The sequence below is a fragment of the Panulirus ornatus genome, chromosome 19 (assembly GCF_036320965.1).
Source record: "Panulirus ornatus isolate Po-2019 chromosome 19, ASM3632096v1, whole genome shotgun sequence".
NCBI classification, from domain to species: domain Eukaryota; kingdom Metazoa; phylum Arthropoda; class Malacostraca; order Decapoda; family Palinuridae; genus Panulirus; species Panulirus ornatus.
In genome coordinates this window covers 49,818,070-49,844,861 of record NC_092242.1, presented here as the reverse complement: position 1 = coordinate 49,844,861, position 26,792 = coordinate 49,818,070, and the positions used below count along the sequence as shown (strand labels likewise).

The following is a 26,792-nucleotide window of genomic DNA, read 5'->3' as shown; positions in this document are numbered from 1 at the left end:
ACACAAAATACTTATGTATTCAGCCAGATGGTAGAGAAGATTGTTGTAAGTCTAAAATGCTGCAGCTGGAATTATAGATATATTTTGTCTACTTTGAATACTACATAGTTCAGAAATAGCAGCAAATGCTCGCTTCCCAGTTATACTTTTGTTTTAAACTTACGGGCCCAGGAGGCGTGAGTTTTGGTGTCCCCTGTGTGATTTGTGAATACGCCGTAAATCTCGAAAATTCTGCCAATTTTAGCTCGAAATATTGAAATAAAAAAATACAGCATATTATATTGGTCCAGTACGAGACCTTGTAAGGGAGTGAAAAACAGTCCATCGCCTAAACCTAAGAAAGCTGGTCGGGAAGGCACTGTATGCAATGCCGGCGTCGGTCTCGGACACGTCCACGTTCATGATCCAAGACTATGAGCGTTGAACGCTCACAGTCAAGAATGTGATTAGTTATTCATGGTTTTACGCGAGGATATTATAAAGTATAATCCAAGCTAGCATTGTAATTTTTTAGACTTTACCACATTATATATAACATTTACTAATAGTAAGATTTTTTATTTATTTATTTTGCTTTGTCGCTGTCTCCCGCGTTAGCGAGGTAGCGCAAGGAAACAGACGAAAGAATGGCCCAACCCGCCCACATACACATGCATATACATACACGTCCACACACGCAAATATACATACCTATACATCTCGATGTACACATATATATACACAACAGACATATACATATATACACATGTACATAATTCATACTGTCTGCCTTTATTTGTTCCCATCGCCATTTCGCCACACATGGAATAACAACCCCCTCCCCCTCAGGTGTGTGCGAAGTAGCGCTAGGAAAGACACCAAAGGCCCCATTCGTTCACACTCAGTCTCTAGCTGTCATGTAATAGTGCACCGAAACCACAGCTCCCTTTCCACATCCAGGCCCCACACACTTTCCATGGTTTACCCCAGACGCTTCACATGCCCTGGTTCAATCCATTGACAGCACGTCGACCCCGGTATACCACATCGTTCCAATTCACTCTATTCCTTCCACGCCTGTCACCCTCCTGCATGTTCAGGCCCCGATCACACAAAATCTTTTTCACTCCATCTTTCCACCTCCAATTTGGTCTCCCACTTCTCCTCGTTCCCTCCACCTCTGACACATATATCCTCATGGTCAATCTTTCCCCACTCATTCTATCCATGTGACCAAACCATTTCAAAACACCCTCTTCTGCTCTCTCAACCACATTTTTATTTCCACACATCTCTCTCACCCTTACATTACTTACTCGATCAAACCACCTCACACCACATATTGTCCTCAAACATCTCATTTCCAGCACATCCACCCTCCTGCGCACAACTCTATCCATAGCCCACGCCTCGCAACCATACAACATTGTTGGAACCACTATTCCTTCAAACATACCCATTTTTGCTTTCCGTGATTATGTTCTCGACTTCCAAACATTCTTCAAGGCTCCCAGAATTTTCGCCCCCTCCCCCACCCTATGACTCACTTCCGCTTCCATGGTTCCATCCGCTGCCAGATCCACTCCCAGAAATCTAAAACACTTTACTTCCTCCAGTTTTTCTCCATTCAAACTTACCTCCCAATTGACTTGACCCTCAACCCTACTGTACCTAATAACCTTGCTCTTATTCACATTTACTCTTAACTTTCTTCTTCACACACTTTACCAAACTCAGTCACCAGCTTCTTCAGTTTCTTACATGAATCAGCCACCAGCGCTGTATCATCAGCGAACAACAACTGACTCACTTCCCAAGCTCTCTCATCCCCAACAGACTGCATACTTGCCCCTCTTTCCAAAACTCTTGCATTCACCTCCCTAACAACCCCATCCATAAACAAATTAAACAACCATGGAGACATCACACACCCCTGCCGCAAACGTACATTCACTGAGAACCAATCACTTTCCTCTCTTCCTACACGTACACATGCCTTACATCCTCGATAAAAACTTTTCACTGCTTCTAACAACTTGCCTCCCACACCATATATTCTTAATACCTTCCGCAGAGCATCTCTATCAACTCTATCATATGCCTTCTCCAGGTCTATAAATGCTACATACAAATCCATTTGTTTTTCTAAGTATTTCTCACATACATTCTTCAAAGCAAACACCTGATCCACACATCCTCTACCACTTCTGAAACCACACTGCTCTTCCCCAATCTGATGCTCTGCACATGCCTTCACCCTCTCAATCAATACCCTCCCATATAATTTACCAGGAATACTCAACAAACTTATACCTCTGTAATTTGAGCACTCACTCTTATCCCCTTTGCCTTTGTACAATGGCACTATGCAAGCATTCCGCCAATCCTCAGGCACCTCACCATGAATCATACGTACATTAAATAACCTTACCAACCAGTCAACAATACAGTCACCCCCTTTTTTAATAAATTCCACTGCAATACCATCCAAACCTGCTGCCTTGCCGGCTTTCATCTTCCGTAAAGCTTTTACTACCTCTTCTCTATTTACCAAATCATTTTCCCTAACCCTCTCACTTTGCACACCAACTCGACCAAAACACCCTATATCTGCCACTCTATCATCAAACACATTCAACAAACCTTCAAAATACTCACTCCATCTCCTCACATCACCACTACTTTTTATCACCTCCCCATTAGCCCCTTTCACTGAAGTTCCCATTTGCTCCCTTGTCTTACGCACTTTATTTACCTCCTTCCAAAACATCTTTTTATTCTCCCTGAAATTTAATGATACTCTCTCACCCCAACTCTCATTTGCCCTCTTTTTCACCTCTTGCACCTTTCTCTTGACCTCCTGCCTCTTTCTTTTATACCTCTCCCACTCATTTGCATTTTTTTCCCTTCAAAAATCGTTCAAATACCTCTCTCTTCTCTTTCACTAATAATCTTACTTCTTCATCCCACCACTCACTACCTTTTCTAATCAACCCACCTCCCACGCTTCTCATGCCACAAGCATCTTTTGCGCAAGCCATCATTGCTTCCCTAAATACATCTCATTCCTCACCCACTCCCCTTACGTCCTTTGTTCTTACCTTTTTCCATTCTGTACTCAGTCTCTCCTGGTACTTCCTCACGCAAGTCTCCTTCCCAAGCTCACTTACTCTCACCACTCTCTTCACCCCAACATTCTCTCTTCCTTTCTGAAAACCCCACAAATCTTCACCTTCGCCTCCACAAGATAATGATCGGACATCCCTCCAGTTGCACCTCTCAGCACATTTACATCCAAAAGTCTCTCTTTCGTGCGTCTATCAATTAACACGTAATCCAGTAATGCTCTCTGGCCATCTCTCCTACTTACATACGTATACTTATGTATATCTCGCTTTTTAAACCAGGTATTCCCAATCACCAGTCCTTTTTCAGCACATAAATCAACAAGCTCTTCACCATTTCCATTTACAACACTGAACACTCCATGTATACCAATTATTCCCTCAACTGCCACATTACTCACCTTTGCATTCAAATCACCCATCACTATAACCCGGCCTTGTGCATCAAAACCACTAACACACTCATTCAGCTGCTCCCAAAACACTTGCCTCTCATGGTCTTTCTTCTCATGCCCAGATACATATGCACCAATAATCACCCATCTCTCTCCATCAACTTTCAGTTTTACCCATATCAATCTAGAATTTACTTTCTTACACTCTATCACATACTCCCACAACTCCTGATTCAGGAGTAGTGCTACTCCTTCCCGTGCTCTTGTCCTCTCACTAACCCCTGACTTTACTCCCAAGACATTCCCAAACCCCTCTTCCCCTTTACCCTTTAGCTTCGTTTCACTCAGAGCCAAAACATCCAGGTTCCTTTCCTCAAACATACTACCTATCTCTCCTTTTTTCTCATCTTGGTTACATCCACACACATTTATACACCCCAATCTGAGCCTTCGAGGAGGATGAGCACTCCTCGCGTGACTCCTTCTTCTGTTTCCCCTTTTAGAAAGTTAAAATACAAGGAGGGAGGGTTTCTGGCCCCCCGCTCCCATCCCCTTTTGTTGCCTTCTTCGACACGTGAGGAATGCGTGGGAAGTATTCTTTCTCCCCTATATAGTAAGATATAGTTCGAAAATCTTAAGATCAGGGGCATTTTGCTAATGAAAGTGCATAGACCTCAAGACTGCGCCTAAAATCCCAGAGTTTTGGGAAAAATGCCGAAGAGCAATAAACCGTGGAACTGGCGCAGCCAGACTTGAATGTAAGATTCCCTCCGAGCACAATGCACTGCATATTGGTATATGGGTATTTATACAAAATTCTTTACACCTGATATGTGGTTTGTATTTGCTGTTGTACTTCATTGAACTTTTAATACATATTCCAAATAGAATACATCAACATTTCTGCCCAGGCACAATGAAGCAAACTTTAAATTATCTGAACTGACTAAAATTGATTTACCCTAATCTTTGTTGAATTGATTTATCCTAAATTTTGTTGAATTGACATACTCAAGGCTTCGTCTGGCTAAGTATGGTTCTGTAAGGTACTCTTAGAACACCTTTAAATGCCTTCTTCCCAACCATTTTCATAAATTAGATTAGGTTACATTAGAATAGCATAAGGTAGACACCTTACATAATCTAACCTTTACCTTCACATAGAAAATTGTTTAGGGAGGGAGGAATATATTATCGGTGATCTGCAGTTTTTGCTGGTAATATTTGGAAATCTTTTGATTTATTAAAAAGGAGATAAAGAGAGAGAGAGAGAGAGAGAGAGAGAGAGAGAGAGAGAGAGAGAGAGAGAGAGAGAGAGAGAGAGAGAGAGAGAGAGAGAGAGAGAGAGATCAAAAAGTATATTTGTAAACTAATGTTTTGAATGTGGCGGTGCTGGTATCCTGCGTACCAGCTGGGACAAAAATTAAATTATCGTACACCGTCAAAGAAAAATTCGTTATTAAAATTTCTTGTTGAAGTTCCTTAGGTTAAGAAAAAAAAGAATTACTATAAGAGTAATTTTCTAAGTTAAATTTGTCGGATTTCTTGTGTTACTTAAATTCAAAAACAAATGCATTCGCCCTCAGTTTGTTGTTGGTCGCCGTCGAGGTCGGAGCAACTATCTCTCCACATCATACATGTGCAACCTTCTATGTTCCCAAGGGCTTATCCAACCTCCAAAATTTCTTCAATAAGAAGGCCTCGGTCGTCAGTCCAGGTGAGGTTATTTGATGGTGATGCTACCCTAAAAACGTGGATTCGTCTGAATAATATATTAGTATTTTAACAGCACTGGGTCAAAGCCCTTGACTTCATAACATGGCTTGTGTATGGATGGTACTTTTATAGATATAACTTGAGTACAGATAGATATAATCGCAGGCCATAATGCATCACTCATTTCACGGCAGTTTCTTATCCATAGAAATTGTTCCTGATGAGTGCCTTGAAGGTAAAACTTTTCTGTAGTTGGCACCAATCAGGAAATAAGAAAATAAGATACTGGACTCCGCAAAAGGCCTATTGGCCCATACTAGGCGGGTGCTTCCTACTACCACCCCACGGAGCTCATATATCTATCTAACCCATTCTTAAAACAATTCAAGGCTCCAGCCGCAACACTGCATCTGGCAAGCTATTTCAGAGATCATCCACTCTATTGCTAAATCACTGCTTCCCCACATCCAATATGAACCTATTTTGATACCATTATTGCCAAATCTGACCTGGTTGGCTATCCTCAGAACATTGCCAATTTCCCCCTTATTTAGACCTGTCATCCGTCTGTACACCTCTATCTTATCCCCACTAGCCCTCCTTTTCAGTGAATGTAAACTCAGTCTAGCAAGTCTTTCTTCATAACTAAGATTCCTGATTCCTGGTATTCTAGTTAAACTTCTCTGCACCCTTTCCATCTATCTGTATCTACCTGATGGTAAGGTGACCAAAACTGCACAGCAGAGTCCAACTAATGCAAGATAAAGCTTTGATATTACTGTTGGGGTTATGTTACTGACACTTCTAATAAATCCCAACATTCTATTTGCCTTGTCTTTAACTTTGATATACTGCTGCCTTGGTTTTAGGTCTTTACACACTAACTCCCAAATCTCTCTCATAGTCTGATTTCCCTATGAGTGTATCATATAGATAGTAGTTTGTGTTACACCCCTTCCCTACACTCTGTGTCTTACACTTATTTACGTTGAAATCCATTTGCCACTCCATCATCCACAGACAGTTTATCCAAGTCCTCTTGTAACTTCACTGCATCACTAGGTGAGTTAATGACATTTACTATTTTAATATCGTCCACAGATTTACTCGTCACTTATGATTTCACTATCCAAATTGTTCATATAAAAATTGAAAAGGAGTCCCAGCACCGACCCCTGTGGCACACCACTGACTACATCATCCCAAGATGTTCTTACTGCCTGGGATAGTATACTTATCCATTAAACTAAAACTACAAGGAAGTTGATCTCAACGATAATCAACAAACCAGTTTATTATAAGGCAACTGATCTGATTTAGTTATGAGTCAGGTTGTATTGTGTTACTGGTATTTATGTGTAGAATTAACTGTACTTATAGATAATTCTGACTTTAGATTGATACTTTCATCCAAAAATTTTAAGTGATTTGACTGTATAAGTGCACTTTAGTGTCGTGACTGTATTATCTGTGGAATCGCCTAGAATTCTGTAGGAATTTTGGAGGAAAGATGAAGATGGAGGATGTGATTCGAATTTTTTTAGGGTGCGCTTGTTGTTAGCTTTGGATCTTGAGTGATATAGTTTCACATTACTAGTGTATCATACAGAGGATTGAATAACATTTGACAAGCATGAATTTGAAGAATGTACTTTGGTTTTAGGGTATTTTTACAGTTTATGCCCCCACAGAAATCACGCAGTATCCATGTAATATATAGATCTTTTTTTGGAAGAAATTTGATTTATATCTGTGAGCCCGCAAAGAGTTATTAAGGAAGATATTTTATTTATGGAAAATGCTCATAACTTCTGTGGGGTGTAAACAGTAAAATTACATTACAGACAAACGTTGGCCCAACCCACCCACATACACATATATATATACATAAATGCCCATACACACACATATACATACATATACATTTCAACATATACATACATAGACATACACATATATACACATGTACATACATACATATACATTTCAACATATACATACATAGACATACACATATATAAATATGTACATATTAATATATGCTGCCTTCATCCATTCCCGTCGCCACCTTACCACACACGAAATAGGATGCCCCTCCAGTAAGGTAGCACCAGGATAAGACAAAAAAAAAGGTCACATTCATTCACACTCATTCTTTAGCTGTCATGCGTAATGCACCGAAACCACAGCTCCCTTTCCACATTCAGGCCCGACAGACCTTTCCGTGGTTTACCCCAGATCCTTCACATGCCCTGGTTCAATCCACTGACAGCACGTCAACCACAGTATATATTATATATATTTTATTATACTTTGTCGCTGTCTCCCGCATTAGCGAGGTAGCGCAAGGAAACAGACAAAAGAATGGCCCAACCTACCCATATACACGTCCACACACGCACTCATACATCCCTATATATTTCAACTTATATATACATACACAGACATGTACATATATACACATGTACATAATTCATACTTGCTGCCTTTAATAAAATGACACCCTCCTCCCCCTGCCCGCGTGCGAGGTAGCACTAGGAAAAGACAACAAAGTCCACATTTGTTCACACTCAGTCTCTAGATGTCATGTATAATGCACTGAAAACATGGCTCCCTTTCCACATCCAGGCCCCACAAAGCTTTCCATGGTTTACCCCAGACACTTCACATGTCCTGGTTCAATCCATTGACAGCACATTGACCCCAGTATACCACATCGTTCCAATTCACTCTATTCGTTGCACGCCTTTCACCTTCCTGCATGTTCAGGCCCCAATCACTCAAAATCTTTTTCACTCCATCCTTCCACCTCCAATTTGATCTCCCACTTCTCTTCGTTCCCTCCGCCTCTGACACATATATTCTCTTTGTCAATCTTTCCTCACTCATTTTCTCCATGTGAGACAAACCATTTCAAAACACCCTTTTCTGCTCTCTCAACCACACTTTTTATTACCACACATCTCTCTTACCATTTTGTTACTTACTCGGTCAAGCCACCTCACACCAAATATTGTCCTCAATCATCTCATTTCCAGCACATCCACCCTCCTCTGCACAACTCTAATCTATAGCCCACACATTGCAACCATATAACATTGTCGGAACCACTATTCATTCAAACATACCCATTTCTGTTTTCCGAGATAATGTTCTCGCCTTCCACACATTTTTAAATGCTCCCAAAACTTTTGCCCCTTCCCCGACCCTATGACTCGCTTCAACATCCGTGGTTCCATCCACTGCCAGATCCACTCCCAGATATCTAAAATGCCTCACTTCCTCCAGTTTTTCTCCATTCAAACATACCTCCCAGTTGACTTGTCCCTCAACCCTCCTGTACATAATAACCTTACTCTTATTCACATTTACTCTCAGCTTTCTTCTTTCACACACTTTACCAAACTCAGTCATCAGCTTCTGCAGTTTCTCACTGGAATCAGCCACCAGCGCTGTATCATCAGCGAATAGCAACTGACTCACTTTCCAAGCTTTCTCATCCACAACAGACTGCATACTTGCCCCTCTCTCCAAAGCTCTTGCATTCACCTCCCAAACAACCCCATCCATAAACAAATCAAACAACCATGGAAACATCACGCACCCCTGCCGCAAACCGACATTCACTGAGAACCAATCACTTTCCTCTCATCCTACACGTACACATGCCTTACATCCTCGATAAAAACTTTTCACTGCTTCTAACAACTTGCCTCCCACACCATATATTCTTAATACCTTCCACAGAGCATCTCTATCAACTCTATCATATGCCTTCTCCAGATCCATAAATGCTACATACAAATCGATTTGCTTTTCTAAGTATTTCTCACATACATTCTTCAAAGCAAACACCTGATCCACACATCCTCTACCACTTCTGAAACCACACTGCTCTTCCCCAATCTGATGCTCTGTACATGACTTCACCCTCTCAATCAATACCCTCCCATATAATTTATCAGGAATACTCAACAAACTTATACCTCTGAAAATTGAGCACTCACTCTTATCCCCTTTGCCTTTGTACAAAGGCACTATGCTCGCATATATATATATATATATATATATATATATATATATATATATATTTTTTTTTTTTTTTTTTTTTCGCTGTCTCCCGCGTTTGCGAGGTAGCGCAAGGAAACAGACGAAAGAAATGGCCCAACCCACCCCCATACACATGCCTTGATTCAATCCACTGACAGCACGTCAACCCTGGTATACCACATCGCTCCAATTCACTCTATTCTTTGCCCTCCTTTCACCCTCCTGCATGTTCAGGCCCCGATCACACAAAATCTTTTTCACTCCATCTTTCCACCTCCAATTTGGTCTCCCTCTTCTCCTCGTTCCCTCCACCTCCGACACATATATCCTCTTGGTCAATCTTTCCTCACTCATTCTCTCCATGTGACCAAACCATTTCAAAACACCCTCTTCTGCTCTCTCAACCACGCTCTTTTTATTTCCACACATCTCTCTTACCCTTACGTTACTTACTCGATCAAACCACCTCACACCACACATTGTCCTCAAACATCTCATTTCCAGCACATCCAACCTCCTGCGCACAACTCTATCCATAGTCCACGCCTCGCAACCATACAACATTGTTGGAACCACTATTCCTTCAAACATACCCATTTTTGCTTTCCGAGATAATGTTCTCGACTTCCACCACATTCTTCAAGGCTCCCAGAATTTTCGCCCCCTCCCCCACCCTATGATCCACTTCCGCTTCCATGGTTCCATCCGCTGCCAGATCCACTCCCAGATATCTAAAACACTTTACTTCCTCCAGTTTTTCTCCATTCAAACTCACCTCCCAATTGAATTGACCCTCAACCCTACTGTACCTAATAACCTTGCTCTTATTCACATTTACTCTTAACTTTCTTCTTTCACACACTTTACCAAACTCAGTCACCAGCTTCTGCAGTTTCTCACATGAATCAGCCACCAGCGCTGTATCATCAGCGAACAACAACTGACTCACTTCCCAAGCTCTCTCATCCCCAACAAACTTCATACTTGCCCCTCTTTCCAAAACTCTTGCATTCATCTCCCTAACAACCCCATCCATAAACAAATTAAACAACCATGGAGACATTACACACCCCTGCCGCAAACGTACATTCACTGAGAACCAATCACTTTCCTCTCTTCCTACACGTACACATGCCTTACATCCTCGATAAAAACTTTTCACTGCTTCTAACAACTTGCCTCCCACACCATATATTCTTAATACCTTCCACAGAGCATCTCTATCAACTCTATCATATGCCTTCTCCAGATCCATAAATGCTACATACAAATCCATTTGCTTTTCTAAGTATTTCTCACATACATTCTTCAAAGCAAACACCTGATCCACACATCCTCTACCACTTCTGAAACCTCACTGCTTTTCCCCAATCTGATGCTCTGTACATGCCTTCACCCTCTCAATCAATACCCTCCCATATAATTTACCAGGAATACTCAACAAACTTATACCTCTGTAATTTGAGCACTCACTCTTATCCCCTTTGCCTTTGTACAATGGCACTATGCAAGCATTCCGCCAATCCTCAGGCACTTCACCATGAATCATACATACATTGAATAACCTTACGAACAAGTCAACAATACAGTCACCCCCTTTTTTAATAAATTCCACTGCAATACCATCCAAACCTGCTGCCTTGCCGGCTTTCATCTTCCGTAAAGCTTTTACTGCCTCTTCTCTATTTACCAAATCATTTTCCCCAACCCTCGCACTTTGCACACCAACTCGACCAAAGCACCCTATATCTGCCACTCTATCATCAAACACATTCAACAAACCTTCAAAATACTCACTCCCTCTCCTCACATCACCACTACTTTTTATCACCTCCCCATTTGTGCCCTTCACTGAAGTTCCCATTTGCTCCCTTGTCTTACGCACTTTATTTACCTCCTTCCAGAACATCTTTTTATTCTCCCTAAAATTTAATGATACTCTCTCACCCCAACTCTCATTTGCCCTTTTTTTCACCTCTTGCACCTTTCTCTTGACCTCCTGTCTCTTTCTTTTATACGTCTCCCACTCAATTTCATTTTTTCCCTGCAAAAATCGTCCAAATGCCTCTCTCTTCTCTTTCACTAATACTCTTACTTCTTCGTCCCACCACTCACTACCCTTTCTAATCAACCCACCTCCACTCTTCTCATGCCACAAGCGTCTTTTGCGCAATCCATCACTGATTCCCTAAATACATCCCATTCCTCCCCCACTCCCCTTACTTCCATTGTTCTCACCTTTTTCCATTCTGTACTCAGTCTCTCCTGGTACTTCCTCACACAAGTCTCCCTGGGGATAGGGGAGAAAGAATACTTCCCACGCATTCCTCACGTGTCGTAGAAGTCGACTAAAGCGGACGGGAGCGGGGGGGCTAGAATTCCTCCCCTCCTTGTATTTTAACTTTCTAAAATGGGAAACAGAAGAAGGAGTCACGCGGGGAGTGCTCATCCTCCTCAAAGGCTCAGATTGGAGTGTCTAAATGTGTGTGGGCGTAATCAAGATGAGAAAAAAGGAGAGATAGGTAGTATGTTTGAGGAAAGGAACCTGGGTGTTTTGGCTCTGAGTGAAACGAAGCTCAAGGGTAAAGGGGAAGAGTGGTTTGGGGATGTCTTGGGAGTAAAGTCAGGGGTTAGTGAGAGGACAAGAGCATGGGAAGGAGTAGCACTACTCCTGAAACAGGAAAGGGATGGTGGGAGTATGTGATAGAGTGTAAGAAAGTAAACTCTAGATTGATATGGGTAAAACTGAAAGTTGATGGGAGAGAGATGGGTGATTATTGGTGCATATGCACTTGGGCATGAGAAGAAAGATCATGAGAGGTAAGTGTTTCGGGAGCAGCTGAATGAGTGTGTTAATGGTTTTGATGCACGAGACCGGGTTGTAGTAATGGGTGATTTGAATGCAAAGGTGAGTAATGTGGCAGTTGAGGTAATGATTGGTATACATGGGGTGTTCAGTGTTGTAAATGGAAATGGTGAATAGCTTGTAGATTTATGTGCTGAAAAAGGACTGGTGATTGGGAATGCCTGGTTTAAAAAGAGATATACATAAGTATATGTATGTAAGTAGGAGAGATGGCCAGAGAGCGTTATTGGATTACTGGTTAATTCATAGGTACACAAAAGAGAGACTTTTGGATGTTAATGAGCTGAGAGGTGCAAGTGGAGGGATGTCTGATCATTATCTTGTGGAGGCGAAGGTGAAGATTTGTAGAGGTTTTCAGAAAAGAAGAGAGAATGTTGGGGTGAAGAGAGTGGTGAGAGTAAGTGAGCTTGGGAAGGAGACTTGTGTGAGGAAGTACCAGGAGAGACTGAGTAAAGCATGGAAAAAGGTGAGAACAAAGGACGTAAGGGGAGTGGGGGTAGGAATGGGATGCATTTAGGGAAGCAGTGATGGCTTGCGCAAAAGATGCTTGTGGCATGAGAAGCATAGGAGGTGGGCAGATTAGAAAGGGAAGTGAGTGGTGGGATGAAGAAGTAAGATTATTAGTGAAAGAGAAGAGAGAGGCATTTGGACGATTTTTGCAGGGAAATAATGCAAATGATTGGGAGATGTATAAAAGAAAGAGGCAGGTCAAGAGAAAGGTGCAAGATGTGAAAAAGAGGGCAAATGAGAGTTGGGGTGAGAGAGTATCATTAAATTTTAGGGAGAATGAAAAGGTGTTTTGGAAGGAGGTAAATAAAGTGCATAAGACAAGGGAACAAATGGGAACTTCAGTGAAGGGGGCTAATGGGGAGGTGATAACAAGTTGTGGTGATGTGAGAAGGGGTGGAGTGAGTATTTTGAAGTTTTGTTGAATGTGTTTGATGATAGAGTGGTAGGTATAGGATGTTTTGGTAGAGGTGGTGTGCAAAGTGAGAGGGTTAGGGAAAATGATTTGGTAAACAGAGAAGAGGTAGTAAAAGCTTTGCGGAAGATGAAAGCCGACAAGGCAGCAAGTTTGGTATTCTATTGGAATTTATAAAAATGAAAGGGGGTTACTGTGTTGTTGACTGGTTGGTAAGGTTATTTAATGTATGTATAATTCATGGTGAGGTGCCTGAGGATTGGTGGAATGCTTGCATAGTGCCATTGTACAAAGGCAAAGGGGACAAAGGTGAGTGCTCAAATTACAGAGGTATAAGTTTGTTGAGTATTCCTGGTAAATTATATGGGAGGGTATTGATTGAGAGGGTGAAGGCATGTACAGAGTATTAGATTGGGGAAGAGCAGTGTGGTTTCAGAACGATAGAGGATGTGTGGATCAGGTGTTTGCTTTGAGGAATGTATGTGAGAAATACTTAGAAAAGCAAATGGATTTGTATGTAGCATTTATGGATCTGGAGAAGGCATATGATAGAGTTGATAGAGATGCTCTGCGGAAGGTATTAAGAATATATGGTGTGGGAGGCAAGTTGTTAGAAGCAGTGAAAAGTTTTTATCGAGGATGTAAGGCATGTGTACGTGTAGGAAGAGAGGAAAGTGATTGGTTCTCAGTGAATGTACGTTTGCGGCAGGGGTGTGTGATGTCTCCATGGTTGTTTCATTTTTTTATGGATGGGGTTGTTATGGAGGTGAATGCAAGAGTTTTGGAAAGAGGGGCAAGTATGCAGTCTGTTGTGGATGAGAGAGCTTGGGAAGTGAGTCAGTTGTTGTTCGCTGATGATACATCGCTGGTGGCTGATTCATGTGAGAAACTGAAGAAGCTGGTGACTGAGTTTGGTAAAGTGTGTGAAAGAAGAAAGTTGAGAGTAAATGTGAATAAGAGCAAGGTTATTAGGTACAGTAGGGTTGAGGATCAAGTCAATTGGGAGGTAAGTTTGAATGGAGAAAAACTGGAGGAAGTGAAGTGTTTTAGATATCTGGGAGTGGATTTGGCAGCGGATGAAACCATGGAAGCGGAAGTGAATCATAGGGTGGGGGAGGGGGCGAAAGTTATGGGAGCCTTCAAGAATGTGTGGAAGTCAAGAACATTATCTCGTAAAGCAAAAATAGGTATGTTTGAAGGAATAGTGGTTCCAACAATGTTGTATGGTTGCGAGGCGTGGGCTATGGATAGAGTTGTGCGGAGGGGGGTGGATGTGCTGGAAATGAGAAGTTTGAGGACAATATGTGGTGTGAGGTGGTTTGAACGAGTAAGTAATAATAGGGTAAGAGAGATGTGTGGTGATAAAAAGAGTGTGGTTGAGAGAGCAGAAGAGGGTGTTTTGAAATGGTTTGGTCACATGTAGAGAATGAGTGAGGAAAGATTGACCAAGAGGATATATGTGTCAGAGGTGGAGGGAACGAGGAGAAGTGGGAGACCAAATGTGAGGTGGAAAGATGGAGTGAAAAAGATTTTGGGTGATCGGGGCCTGAATATGCATGAAGGTGAAAGGCGTGTATAGGTATGTATATTTGCATGTGTGGACGTGTATGTATATACATGTTTATGTGGGTGGGTTGGGCCATTCTTTCTTCTGTTTCCTTGCGCTACCTCACTAACGCGGTAGACAGCGACAAAGCAAAATAAATAAATAAAAATATATATATCCCTTGGGATAGGGGAGAAAGAATACTTCCCACGCTTTCCCCATGTATTGTCGAAGGTGACTAAAGGCGACAGTTGCGGGAGCTAGAAACCCTCCCCTGTTTGTATTGTAACTTTCTAAAGAAGGAAACAGAAGAAGGAGTCATGTGGGGAGTGCTCCTCCTCCCCAAAGGCCCAGACTGGGGTGTTTAAATGTATGTGGATGTAACCAAGATGAGAGAAAAAGAAGAGATAGGTAGTATGTTTGAGGAAAGGAACCTGGGCGTTTTGGCTCTGAGTTAAACAAAGCTCAAGGGTAAAGAAGAGTGGTTTGGGAATGTCTTGTGAGTAAAGTCAGGGGTTCGTGAGAGGACAAGAGCAAAGGAAGGAGTAGCATTATTCCTGAAGCAGGAGTTACGGGAGGATGTGATAGATGGGTAAAACTGAAAGTGGATGGAGAGAGATGGGTGATTGTTGGTGCATGTGCACATGGTCATAAGAAGAAAGATCATGAGAGGCAAGTGTTTTGGAAGCAGCTGAGTGGGTTAGTAGCTTTGATGTACGAGACTGGGTTATTATGGTATTGGGCAATTTGAATGCAAAGGTGAGTAATGTGCCAGTTGAGGGTATAATTAGTGTACATGGGGTGTTCAGTGTTGTAAATGGAAATGGTAAAGAGCTTGTAGATTTGTGTGCTGAAAAAGGACTGGTGATTGGGAATACCTGGTATAAAAAGAGAGATATACATTAGTACACATATGTAAGTAGGAGAGATGGCCAGAGAGCATTATTGTACTACGTGTTAATTGATAGATGTGTGAAAGAGAGACTTTTGGATATTAATATGCTGAGAGGGTCAACTAGAGGGTTGTCTAATCATTATTTTTTGGAGACAAAGATGAACATTTGTAGAGATTTTCAGAAAAGTAGAGAAAATGTTGAGGTGAAGAGAGTGGTGAGAGTAAGTGAGCTTGGAAAGGAGACTTATGTGAGGAAGTACGAGGAGAGATTGAGTGCAGAATGGAAAAAGGTGAGAGCAAGTGATGTACAGGGAGTGGGGGAGGAATGGTGTGTATTTAGGGAAGCAGTGATGGCTTGCACAAAAGATCCCTGAGGCACGAGAAAGGTGGGAGGTGGGCAGATTAGAAAGGGTGATGGGATGAAGTAGTAAGATTGTTAATTAAAGAGAAGAGAGAGGCATTTGGACAATTTTTGCAGGGAAGTAGTGCAAATGACTGGGAAATGTATTAAAGAAAGAGGTAAGAGGTCAAGAGAAAGGTGAAAGAGGTGAAAAAGATGGTAAATTAGAGTTGGGATGAGAGAATATCATTAAATTTTAGGGAGAACAAATGGGAACATCAGTGGTAATAACAAGTAGTGGTGAAGTGAGGAGGTGGAGTGAGTATTTTGAAGGTTTGTTGAATGTATTAGATTTTAGAGAGATGTAGGGTGTTTTGGTTGAGGTGGTGTGCAAAGTGAGAGGGTCAGGGAGAATGGTTTGTTAAACAAAGATGTGAAAGCTTTGTGGAAGATGAAAGTTGGCAAGGCAGCGGGTTTGGATGGTACTGCAGTGGTATTTGATAAAAAAGAGGGTGACTGTGTTGTTGACTGGTTGGTAAGGATATTCAATATATGTATGGTTCATGGTGAAGTGCCTGAGGATTGGTGGAATGCATGCATAGTGCCATTGTACAAAGGCAAGGGGGATAAAGTTGAGTGTTCAAATTGCAGAGGTATATGTTTGTTGAGTATTGCTGGGAAATTATATGGGAGGGTATTGATTGAGAGGGTAAAGGCATGTACAAAGCATCAGATTGAGGAAGAGCAGTGTGGTTTCAGAAGTGGTAGAGGATGTGGATCAGGTGTTTTCACTGAAGAATGTATGTGAGAAATACTTAAAGCAGATGGGCTTGTATGTAGCATTTATGGATCTGGAAAAGGCATATGATAGATTTGATAGAGAAGGTATTAAGAGTATATGGTGTGGGAGGTAAGTTGCTAGAAGCATTGAAAAGTTTTTATCAAGGATGTAAGGCATGTGCATGAGTAGGAAGCATGGAAAGTGATGGTTCCCAATGAATGTTGGTTTGTGGCAGGGATGTGTGATGTTTCCATAGTTGTTTAATTTGTTTGTGAATGGGGTTGTTAAGAAGATGAATGCAAGAGTTTTGGAGAGGGTGCAAGTATGCAGTCTGTTGTGGATGAGAGAGCTTGGGAAGTGAGTCAGTTGTTGTTCGCTGATGATACAGTGCTGATAGCTGATTCGGGTGAAAAACTGCTGAAGCTGATGACTGAGTTTGGTAAAGTATGTGAAAGAAGAAAGCTGAGAGTAAATATGAATAAGAGCAAGGTTATTTGGTTGAGGGACAAGTCAATTGGGAGGTAAGTTTGAATGGAGAAAAACTGGAGGAAGTGAAGTGTTTTAGATATCTATTTGGCAATGGATGGAACCATGGAAGCAGAAGTGAGTCACAGGGTGGGGGAGGGGGCGAAGGTTCTTGGAGCGTTGAAAAATGTGTGGAAAGCGAGAACATTATCTCGGAAAGTAAATATGGGTATGTTTGAAGGAATAGTGGTTCCAACAATGTTATATGGTTGCGAGGCGTGGTCTATAGATAGAGTTGTGCGGAGGAGGGTGGATGTGTTGGAAATGTTTTTTTTTTTTTTTTTTTTTTTTTTTTTTTCCGCTGTCTCCCGCGTTTGCGAGGTAGCGCAAGGAAACAGACGAAAGAAATGGCCCAACCCACCCCCATACACATGTATATACATACGTCCACACACGCAAATATACATACCTACACAGCTTTCCATGGTTTACCCCAGACGCTTCACATACCCTGATTCAATCCACTGGCAGCACGTCAACCCCGGTATACCACATCGCTCCAATTTTCTCTATTCCTTGCCCTCCTTTCACTCGCCTGCATGTTCAGGCCCCGATCACACAAAATCTTTTTCACTCCATCTTTCCACCTCCAGTTTGGTCTCCCTCTTCTCCTCGTTCCCTCCACCTCCGACACATATATCCTCTTGGTCAATCTTTCCTCACTCATTCTCTCCATGTGCCCAAACCATTTCAAAACACCCTCTTCTGCTCTCTCAACCACGCTCTTTTTATTTCCACACATCTGTCTTACCCTCACATTACTTACTCGATCAAACCACCTCACACCACACATTGTCCTCAAACATCTCATTTCCAGCACATCCATCCTCCTGCGCACCACTCTATCCATAGCCCACGCCTCGCAACCATACAACATTGTTGGAACCACTATTCCTTCAAACATACCCATTTTTGCTTTCCGAGATAATGTTCTCGACTTCCACACATTCTTCAAGGCTCCCAGAATTTTCGCCCCCTCCCCCATCCTATGATCCACTTCCGCTTCCATGGTTCCATCCGCTGCCAGATCCACTCCCAGATATCTAAAACACTTTACTTCCTCCAATTTTTCTCCATTCAAACTCACCTCCCAATTGACTTGACCCTCAACCCTACTATACCTAATAACCTTGCTCTTATTCACATTTACTCTTAACTTTCTTCTTTCACACACTTTACCAAACTCAGTCACCAGCTTCTGCAGTTTCTCACATGAATCAGCCACCAGCGCTGTATCATCAGCGAACAACAACTGACTCACTTCCCAAGCTCTCTCATCCCCAACAGACTTCATACTTGCCCCTCTTTCCAAAACTCTTGCATTCACCTCCCTAACAACCCCATCCATAAACAAATTAAACAACCATGGAGACATCACACACCCCTGCCGCAAACGTACATTCACTGAGAACCAATCACTTTCCTCTCTTCCTACACGTACACATGCCTTACATCCTCGATAAAAACTTTTCACTGCTTCTAACAACTTGCCTCCCACACCATATATTCTTAATACCTTCCACAGAGCATCTCTATCAACTCTATCATATGCCTTCTCCAGATCCATAAATGCTACATACAAATCCATTTGCTTTTCTAAGTATTTCTCACATACATTCTTCAAAGCAAACACCTGATCCACACATCCTCTACCACTTCTGAAACCTCACTGCTCTTCCCCAATCTGATGCTCTGTACATGCCTTCACCCTCTCAATCAATACCCTCCCATATAATTTACCAGGAATACTCAACAAACTTATACCTCTGTAATTTGAGCACTCACTCTTATCCCCTTTGCCTTTGTACAATGGCACTATGCACGCATTCCGCCAATCCTCAGGCACCTCACCATGAGTCATACATACATTAAATAACCTTACCAACCAGTCAACAATACAGTCACCCCCTTTTTTAATAAATTCCACTGCAATACCATCCAAACCTGCTGCCTTGCCGGCTTTCATCTTCCGCAAAGCTTTTACTACCTCTTCTCTGTTTACCAAATCATTTTCCCTAACCCTCTCACTTTGCACACCACCTCGACCAAAACACCCTACATCTGCCACTCTATCATCAAACACATTCAACAAACCTTCAAAATACTCACTCCATCTCCTTCTCACATCACCACTGCTTGTTATCACCTCCCCATTTGCGCCCTTCACTGAAGTTCCCATTTGCTCCCTTGTCTTATGCACTTTATTTACCTCCTTCCAGAACATCTTTTTATTCTCCCTATCCCTGGGGATAGGGGAGAAGGAATACTTCCCACGTATTCCCTGCGTGTCGTAGAAGGCGATTAAAACGGGAGGGAGCGGGGGTCTGGAAATCCTCCCCTCTCGTTTTTTTTTTTTTAATTTTCCAAAAGAAGGAACAGAGAAGGGGGCTAGGTGAGGATATTCCCTCAAAGGCCCAGTCCTCTGTTCTTAACGCTACCTCGCTAACGCGGGAAATGGCAAATAGTTTGAAAGAAAGAAAGAAAATTTAATGATACTCTCTCACCTCACATCGATCCAATTCACTCTATTCCTTGCCCTCCTTTCACCCTCCTGCATGTTCAGGCCCCGATCACACAAAATCTTTTTCACTCCATCTTTCCACCTCCAATTTGGTCTCCCTCTTCTCCTCGTTCCCTCCACCTCCGACGCATATATCCTCTTGGTCAATCTTTCCTCACTCATTCTCTACATGTGCCCAAACCATTTCAAAACACCCTCTTCTGCTCTCTCAACCACGCTCTTTTTATTTCCACACATCTGTCTTACCCTCACATTACTTACTCGATCAAACCACCTCACACCACACATTGTCCTCAAACATCTCATTTCCAGCACATCCATCCTCCTGCGCACAACTCTATCCATAGCCCACGCCTCGCAACCATACAACATTGTTGGAACCACTATTCCTTCAAACATACCCAATTTTGCTTTCCGAGATAATGTTCTCGACTTCCACACATTCTTCAAGGCTCCCAGAATTTTCGCCCCCTCCCCCATCCTATGATCCACTTCCGCTTCCATGGTTCCATCCGCTGCCAGATCCACTCCCAGATATCTAAAACACTTTACTTCCTCCAGTTTTTCTCCATTCAAACTCACCTCCCAATTGACTTGACCCTCAACCCTACTATACCTAATAACCTTGCTCTTATTCACATTTACTCTTAACTTTCTTCTTTCACACACTTTACCAAACTCAGTCACCAGCTTCTGCAGTTTCTCACATGAATCAGCCACCAGTGCTGTATCATCAGCGAACAACAACTGACTCACTTCCCAAGCTCTCTCATCCCTAACAGACTTCATACTTGCCCCTCTTTCCAAACTCTTGCATTCACCTCCCTAACAACCCCATCCATAAACAAATTAAACAACCATGGAGACATTACACACCCCTGCCGCAAACGTACATTCACTGAGAACCAATCACTTTCCTCTCTTCCTACACGTACACATGCCTTACATCCTCGATAAAAACTTTTCACTGCTTCTAACAACTTGCCTCCCACACCATATATTCTTAATACCTTCCACAGAGCATCTCTATCAACTCTATCATATGCCTTCTCCAGATCCATAAATGCTACATACAAATCCATTTGCTTTTCTAAGTATTTCTCACATACATTCTTCAAAGCAAACACCTGATCCACACATCCTCTACCACTTCTGAAACCACACTGCTCCTCCCCAATCATATAATTTACCAGGAATACTCAACAAACTTATACCTCTGTAATTTGAGCACTTACTCTTATCCCCTTTGCCTTTGTACAATGGCACTATGCACGCATTCCGCCAATCCTCAGGCACCTCACCATGAGTCATACATACATTGAATAACCTTACCAACCAGTCAACAATACAGTCACCCCCTTTTTTAATAAATTCCACTGCAATACCATCCAAACCTGCTGCCTTGCCGGCTTTCATCTTCCGCAAAGCTTTTACTACCTCTTCTCTGTTTACCAAATCATTTTCCCTAACCCTCTCACTTTGCACACCACCTCGACCAAAACACCCTATATCTGCCACTCTATCATCAAACACATTCAACAAACCTTCAAAATACTCACTCCATCTCCTTCTCACATCACCACTACTTGTTATCACCTCCCCATTTGCGCCCTTCACTGAAGTTCCCATTTGCTCCCTTGTCTTACACACTTTATTTACCTCCTTCCAGAGCATCTTTTTATTCTCCCTAAAATTTAATGATACTCTCTCACCTCACATCGATCCAATTCACTCTATTCCTTGCCCTCCTTTCACCCTCCTGCATGTTCAGGCCCCGATCGCACAAAGTCTTTTTCACTCCATCTTTCCACCTCCAGTTTGGTCTCCCACTTCTCCTCGTTCCCTCCACCTCCGACACATATATCCTCTTGGTCAATCTTTCCTCACTCATTCTCTCCATGTGCCCAGACCATTTCAAAACACCCTCTTCTGCTCTCTCAAGCACCCTCTTTTTATTTCCACACATCTCTCTTACCCTTACATTACTTACTCGATCAAACCACCTCACACCACACATTGTCCTCAGACATCTCATTTCCAGCACACCCATCCTCCTGCGCACAACTCTATCCATAGCCCACGCCTCGCAACCATACAACATTGTTGGAACCACTATTCCTTCAAACATACCCATTTTTGCTTTCCGAGATAATGTTCTCGACTTCCACACATTCTTCAAGGCTCCCAGAATTTTCGCCCCCTCCCCCATCCTATGATCCACTTCCGCTTCCATGGTTCCATCCACTGCCAGATCCACTCCCAGATATCTAAAACACTTTACTTCCTCCAGTTGTTCTCCATTCAAACTTACCTCCCAATTGACTTGACCCTCAACCCTACTGTACCTAATAACCTTGCTCTTATTCACATTTACTCTTAACTTTCTTCTTTCACACTTTTTACCAAACTCAGTCACCAGCTTCTGCAGTTTCTCACATGAATCAACCACCAGCGCTGTATCATCAGCGAACAACAACTGACTCACTTCCCAAGCTCTCTCATCCACAACAGACTGCATACTTGCCCCTCTTTCCAAAACTCTTGCATTCACCTCCCTAACAACCCCATCCATAAAAAAATTAAACAACCATGGAGACATCACACACCCCTGCCGCAAACGTACATTCACTGAGAACCAATCACTTTCCTCTCTTCCTACACGTACACATGCCTTACATCCTCGATAAAAACTTTTCACTGCTTCTAACAACTTTCCTCCCACACCATATATTCTTAATACCTTCCACAGAGCATCTCTATCAACTCTATCATATGCCTTCTCCAGATCCATAAATGCTACATACAAATCCATTTGCTTTTCTAAGTATTTCTCACATACATTCTTCAAAGCAAACACCTGATCCACACATCCTCTACCACTTCTGAAACCACACTGCTCTTCCCCAATCTGATGCTCTGTACATGCCTTCACCCTCTCAATCAATACCCTCCCATATAATTTACCAGGAATACTCAACAAACTTATACCTCTGTAATTTGAGCACTCACTCTTATCCCCTTTGCCTTTGTACAATGGCACTATGCACGCATTCCGCCAATCCTCAGGGACCTCACCATGAGTCATACATACATTAAATAACCTTACCAACCAGTCAATAATACAGTCACCCCCTTTTTTAATAAATTCCGCTGCAATACCATCCAAACCTGCTGCCTTGCCGGCTTTCATCTTCCGCAAAGCTTTTACTACCTCTTCTCTGTTTACCAAATCATTTTCCCTAACCCTCTGACTTTGCACACCACCTCGACCAAAACACCCTATATCTGCTACTCTATCATCAAACACATTCAACAAACCTTCAAAATACTCACTCCATCTCCTCACATCACCACTACTTGTTATCACCTCCCCATTTGCGCCCTTCACTGAAGTTCCCATTTGCTCCCTTGTCTTACGCACTTTATTTACCTCCTTCCAGAACATCTTTTTATTCTCCCTAAAATTTAATGATACTCTCTCACCCCAACTCTCATTTGCCCTCTTTTTCACCTCTTGCACCTTTCTCTTGACCTCCAGCCTCTTTCTTTTATACATCTCCCACTCACTTGCATTTTTTCCCTGCAAAAATCGTCCAAATGCCTCTCTCTTCTCTTTCACTAATAATCTTACTTCTTCATCCCACCACTCACTACCCTTTCTAATCAACCCACCTCCCACTCTTCTCATGCCACAAGCATCTTTTGCGCAATCCATCACTGATTCCCTAAATACATCCCATTCCTCCCCCACTCCCCTTACTGCCATTGTTCTCACCTTTTTCCATTCTGTACTCAGTCTCTCCTGGTACTTCCTCACACAGGTCTCCTTCCCAAGCTCACTTACTCTCACCACCCTCTTCACCCCAACATTCACTCTTCTTTTCTGAAAACCCATACAAATCTTCACCTTAGCCTCCACAAGATAATGATCAGACATCCCTCCAGTTGCACCTCTCAGCACATTAACATCCAAAAGTCTCTCTTTCGCGCGCCTGTCAATTAACACGTAATCCAATAACGCTCTCTGGCCATCTCTCCTACTTACATACGTGTACTTATGTATATCTCGCTTTTTAAACCAGGTATTCCCAATCACCAGTCCTTTTTCAGCACATAAATCTACAAGCTCTTCACCATTTCCATTTACAACACTGAACACCCCATGTATACCAATTATTCCCTCAACTGCCACAGTACTCACCTTTGCATTCAAATCACCCATCACTATAACCCGGTCTCGTGCATCAAAACCACTAACACACTCATTCAGCTGCTCCCAAAACACTTGCCTCTCATGATCTTTCTTCTCATGCCCGGGTGCATATGCACCAATAATCACCCATCTCTCTCCATCAACTTTCAGTTTTACCCATATTAACCTATATAGATATAGGTATTTTTGTAGCTTAATATGTTATGTTAGATGATCGGAACTTTGATACTGATCGCATCTGTAAGATACCATGTTTGACATTCAGTATTAGATCATTAAAATCAATCTCAAAACATAGTTAGAGAGCAAATTACCAGTAGGTCAGTCAGTTGGGCATCTAAATACAAACACTGTGGTTACTCGCTAATGCCCTATCACAGAGGTGTCATAGGCTTTTCAGTGATGTGGGGATGTTATAGATGGTCTTTGAAGAGAGAAAAGTTTTTCTGAAGCCATGGGCTTAATCTGATTGTTGTCAGTTATGGGTATATTGGTGAAGGTTTAGTTTAACTGGTAATTTACCAGTCCTAACTGTTTCATAAGAGATTCTGTTTTGAACAATAATCACTTATGAAACAGTTCTTTTCTCCATTATGTGACACCTGCAATTGCAGTATTACCATAGAACATGTTCTGGTGGAATGCCAATGAATATGAGAGTATCAGAATCAAATGTTACTTACATGATAATAGTGGAAGAAATGTAAGTATTGGAGAATTTTAAACAATAGTTATTTTATTCTCTTATTATACTTTGTCGCTGTCTCATTTGCAAGGTAGCACAAGGAAACAGACGAAAGAATGGCCAAACCCACCCACATACACATGTATATACATACACACCCACACATGCACATATACATACCTATACATTTCAACCTATACATACACAGACATATGCATATATACACATGTACACATTCATACTTGCTGCCTTCATTCATTCCCCATCAGCACCCCGCCACACATGAAATGGCACCCTCCTCCCCTTGCGTATGTGCTGGGTAGCGCTAGGAAAGGACAACAAAGGCCACATTCGTTCACACAGTCTCTAGCTGTCATGTGTAATGCACTGAAACCACAGCTCCCTTTCCACATCCAGGCCCTACAGAACTTTCCATGGTTTACCCCAGATGCTTTACATGCCCTGGTTCAATCCATTGACAGCATGTCGACCCCGGTATACCACATCATTCCAGTTCACTCTATTCCTTACATGCCTTTCACCTTCCTGTATGTTCAGGCCCCAATCGCTCAGTTTTTTTTTTTTTTTTCATTTCATCCTTCCACCTCCAGTTTGGTCTCCCACTTCTCTTCGTTCCCTCCACCTCTGACACATATATCCTCTTTGTCAATCTTTCCTCACTTATTCTCTCCATGTGACCAAACCATTTTGATACACCCTCTTCTGCTCTCTCAACCACACTTTTTATTACCACACATCTCTCTTACTCTTTCATTACTTACTTGAGCAAACCACCTCACACCACATATTGTCCTCAAACATCTCATTTCCAACACATCCACCCTCCTCCGCACAACTCTCTCTGTAGCCCACACCTTGCAACCATATAACATTGTTGGAACCACTATTCCTTCAGACATACACATTTTTGCTCTCAGAGATAACGTTCTTGCCTTCCTCACATTCTTCAGCACTCCCAGAACCTTTGCCCCCTCCCCCACCCTGTGACTCACTTCAGCTTCCATGTTTTAAACAATAGTATTAATGTAAATAGATTGATGAATTTTTAAAGGAACCCTGAGTGTATGATTTTATATAAATAGTTTTTATATGTTGTTATGCTGACTAAACATTTGTCTTCAGCACTAGACAGATTACACAAATTGATTGATCAATCAAAAGATTCTGTTTATTATGTTACAGGTGTTTCACTTAATTTTATTTTAACTGACCTCAGATTTTTCCTGATTTTTTTATTATCTCAGCACTATTGCTGTAACTAATATATTGTACTCTAAAGTATGCTCCAAATTGTGCTCTGCCACTTATTGTTCTAAACATAACCTTGCTTATCAATAATCACTTAGTTTCCCAAGGATTTAGTGATGCATAGACTTACATCATTATTTGAAAGGTGTAATGGTATGGTTACCATTTGCAAGGTATTGTGAGGCATTTTTCTGTAGGGATGTTAACAGTGCCTAACAAAGGTATGCAAGTGGTGACCATAAGAAAAATTTATCTTCCAAATTATATCAGAAATAAGATAGGTATCAGCAACTTGAATTCTGTCCAAGCTATTGTGGTAGAAAATGTCTGGTCATTTCAAGGTCAAGGGGAGGTTGCTGAGGTTTCCATTGATCTTTTATACTTTTAACAGATGTTTCATTGACTTTTATGTCAGTTTACCACCCATTTTCTGTGACCTTCACACCTTCACCATGATCATTGTATTAAGATTTATTAAATATTAGTATTTATAAGTATGTGATGATAGAATCTGAGTAATTTCCATAAGGTGAGTGGAGTGGCATTCCTACATATAAGAGTTGCATTATCATGTTTTGTATTATTAATTTGTCAATAAGATAGTGCTGTGTTCAGGATCCCTCAGAAGCTGTTGCCCTCATCACACATTTGACCATTAAATGTGACCCACTTATGCCAGAAGGCTGGGTAATGTTGCTCTAGATAGTACTTTTATCATCACCTCTGGGAAAGCTTTAAAAGATAAGCAAATAATGGACTGTAATATATTTATTTATTTATTTATTTATTTTGCCTTGTTGCTGTCTCCCATGTTAGCGAGGTAGTGCAGGGAAACAGACAAAAGATGGCCCCACCCACCCACATACACATGTATATACATACATGTCCACACATGCAAATATACTTACCTATACATCTCAACGTATACATATATATACACACACAGACATATACATATATACAC

At 41.8% G+C, this 26,792-nt stretch overlaps 1 long non-coding RNA gene across 1 annotated transcript in view; it reads left to right on the top strand.

The window, feature by feature from the left end:
* The window catches only part of LOC139755492 (uncharacterized), a 266,342-nt gene extending 257,087 nt beyond the window's left edge, over positions 1–9,255 (top strand). The window contains exon 3 of the long non-coding RNA XR_011714110.1: positions 5,086–9,255. This is a non-coding gene — a long non-coding RNA (uncharacterized lncRNA). The remainder of the gene's footprint in view (positions 1–5,085) is intronic.
* Positions 9,256–26,792: the final 17,537 nt, after the last annotated feature.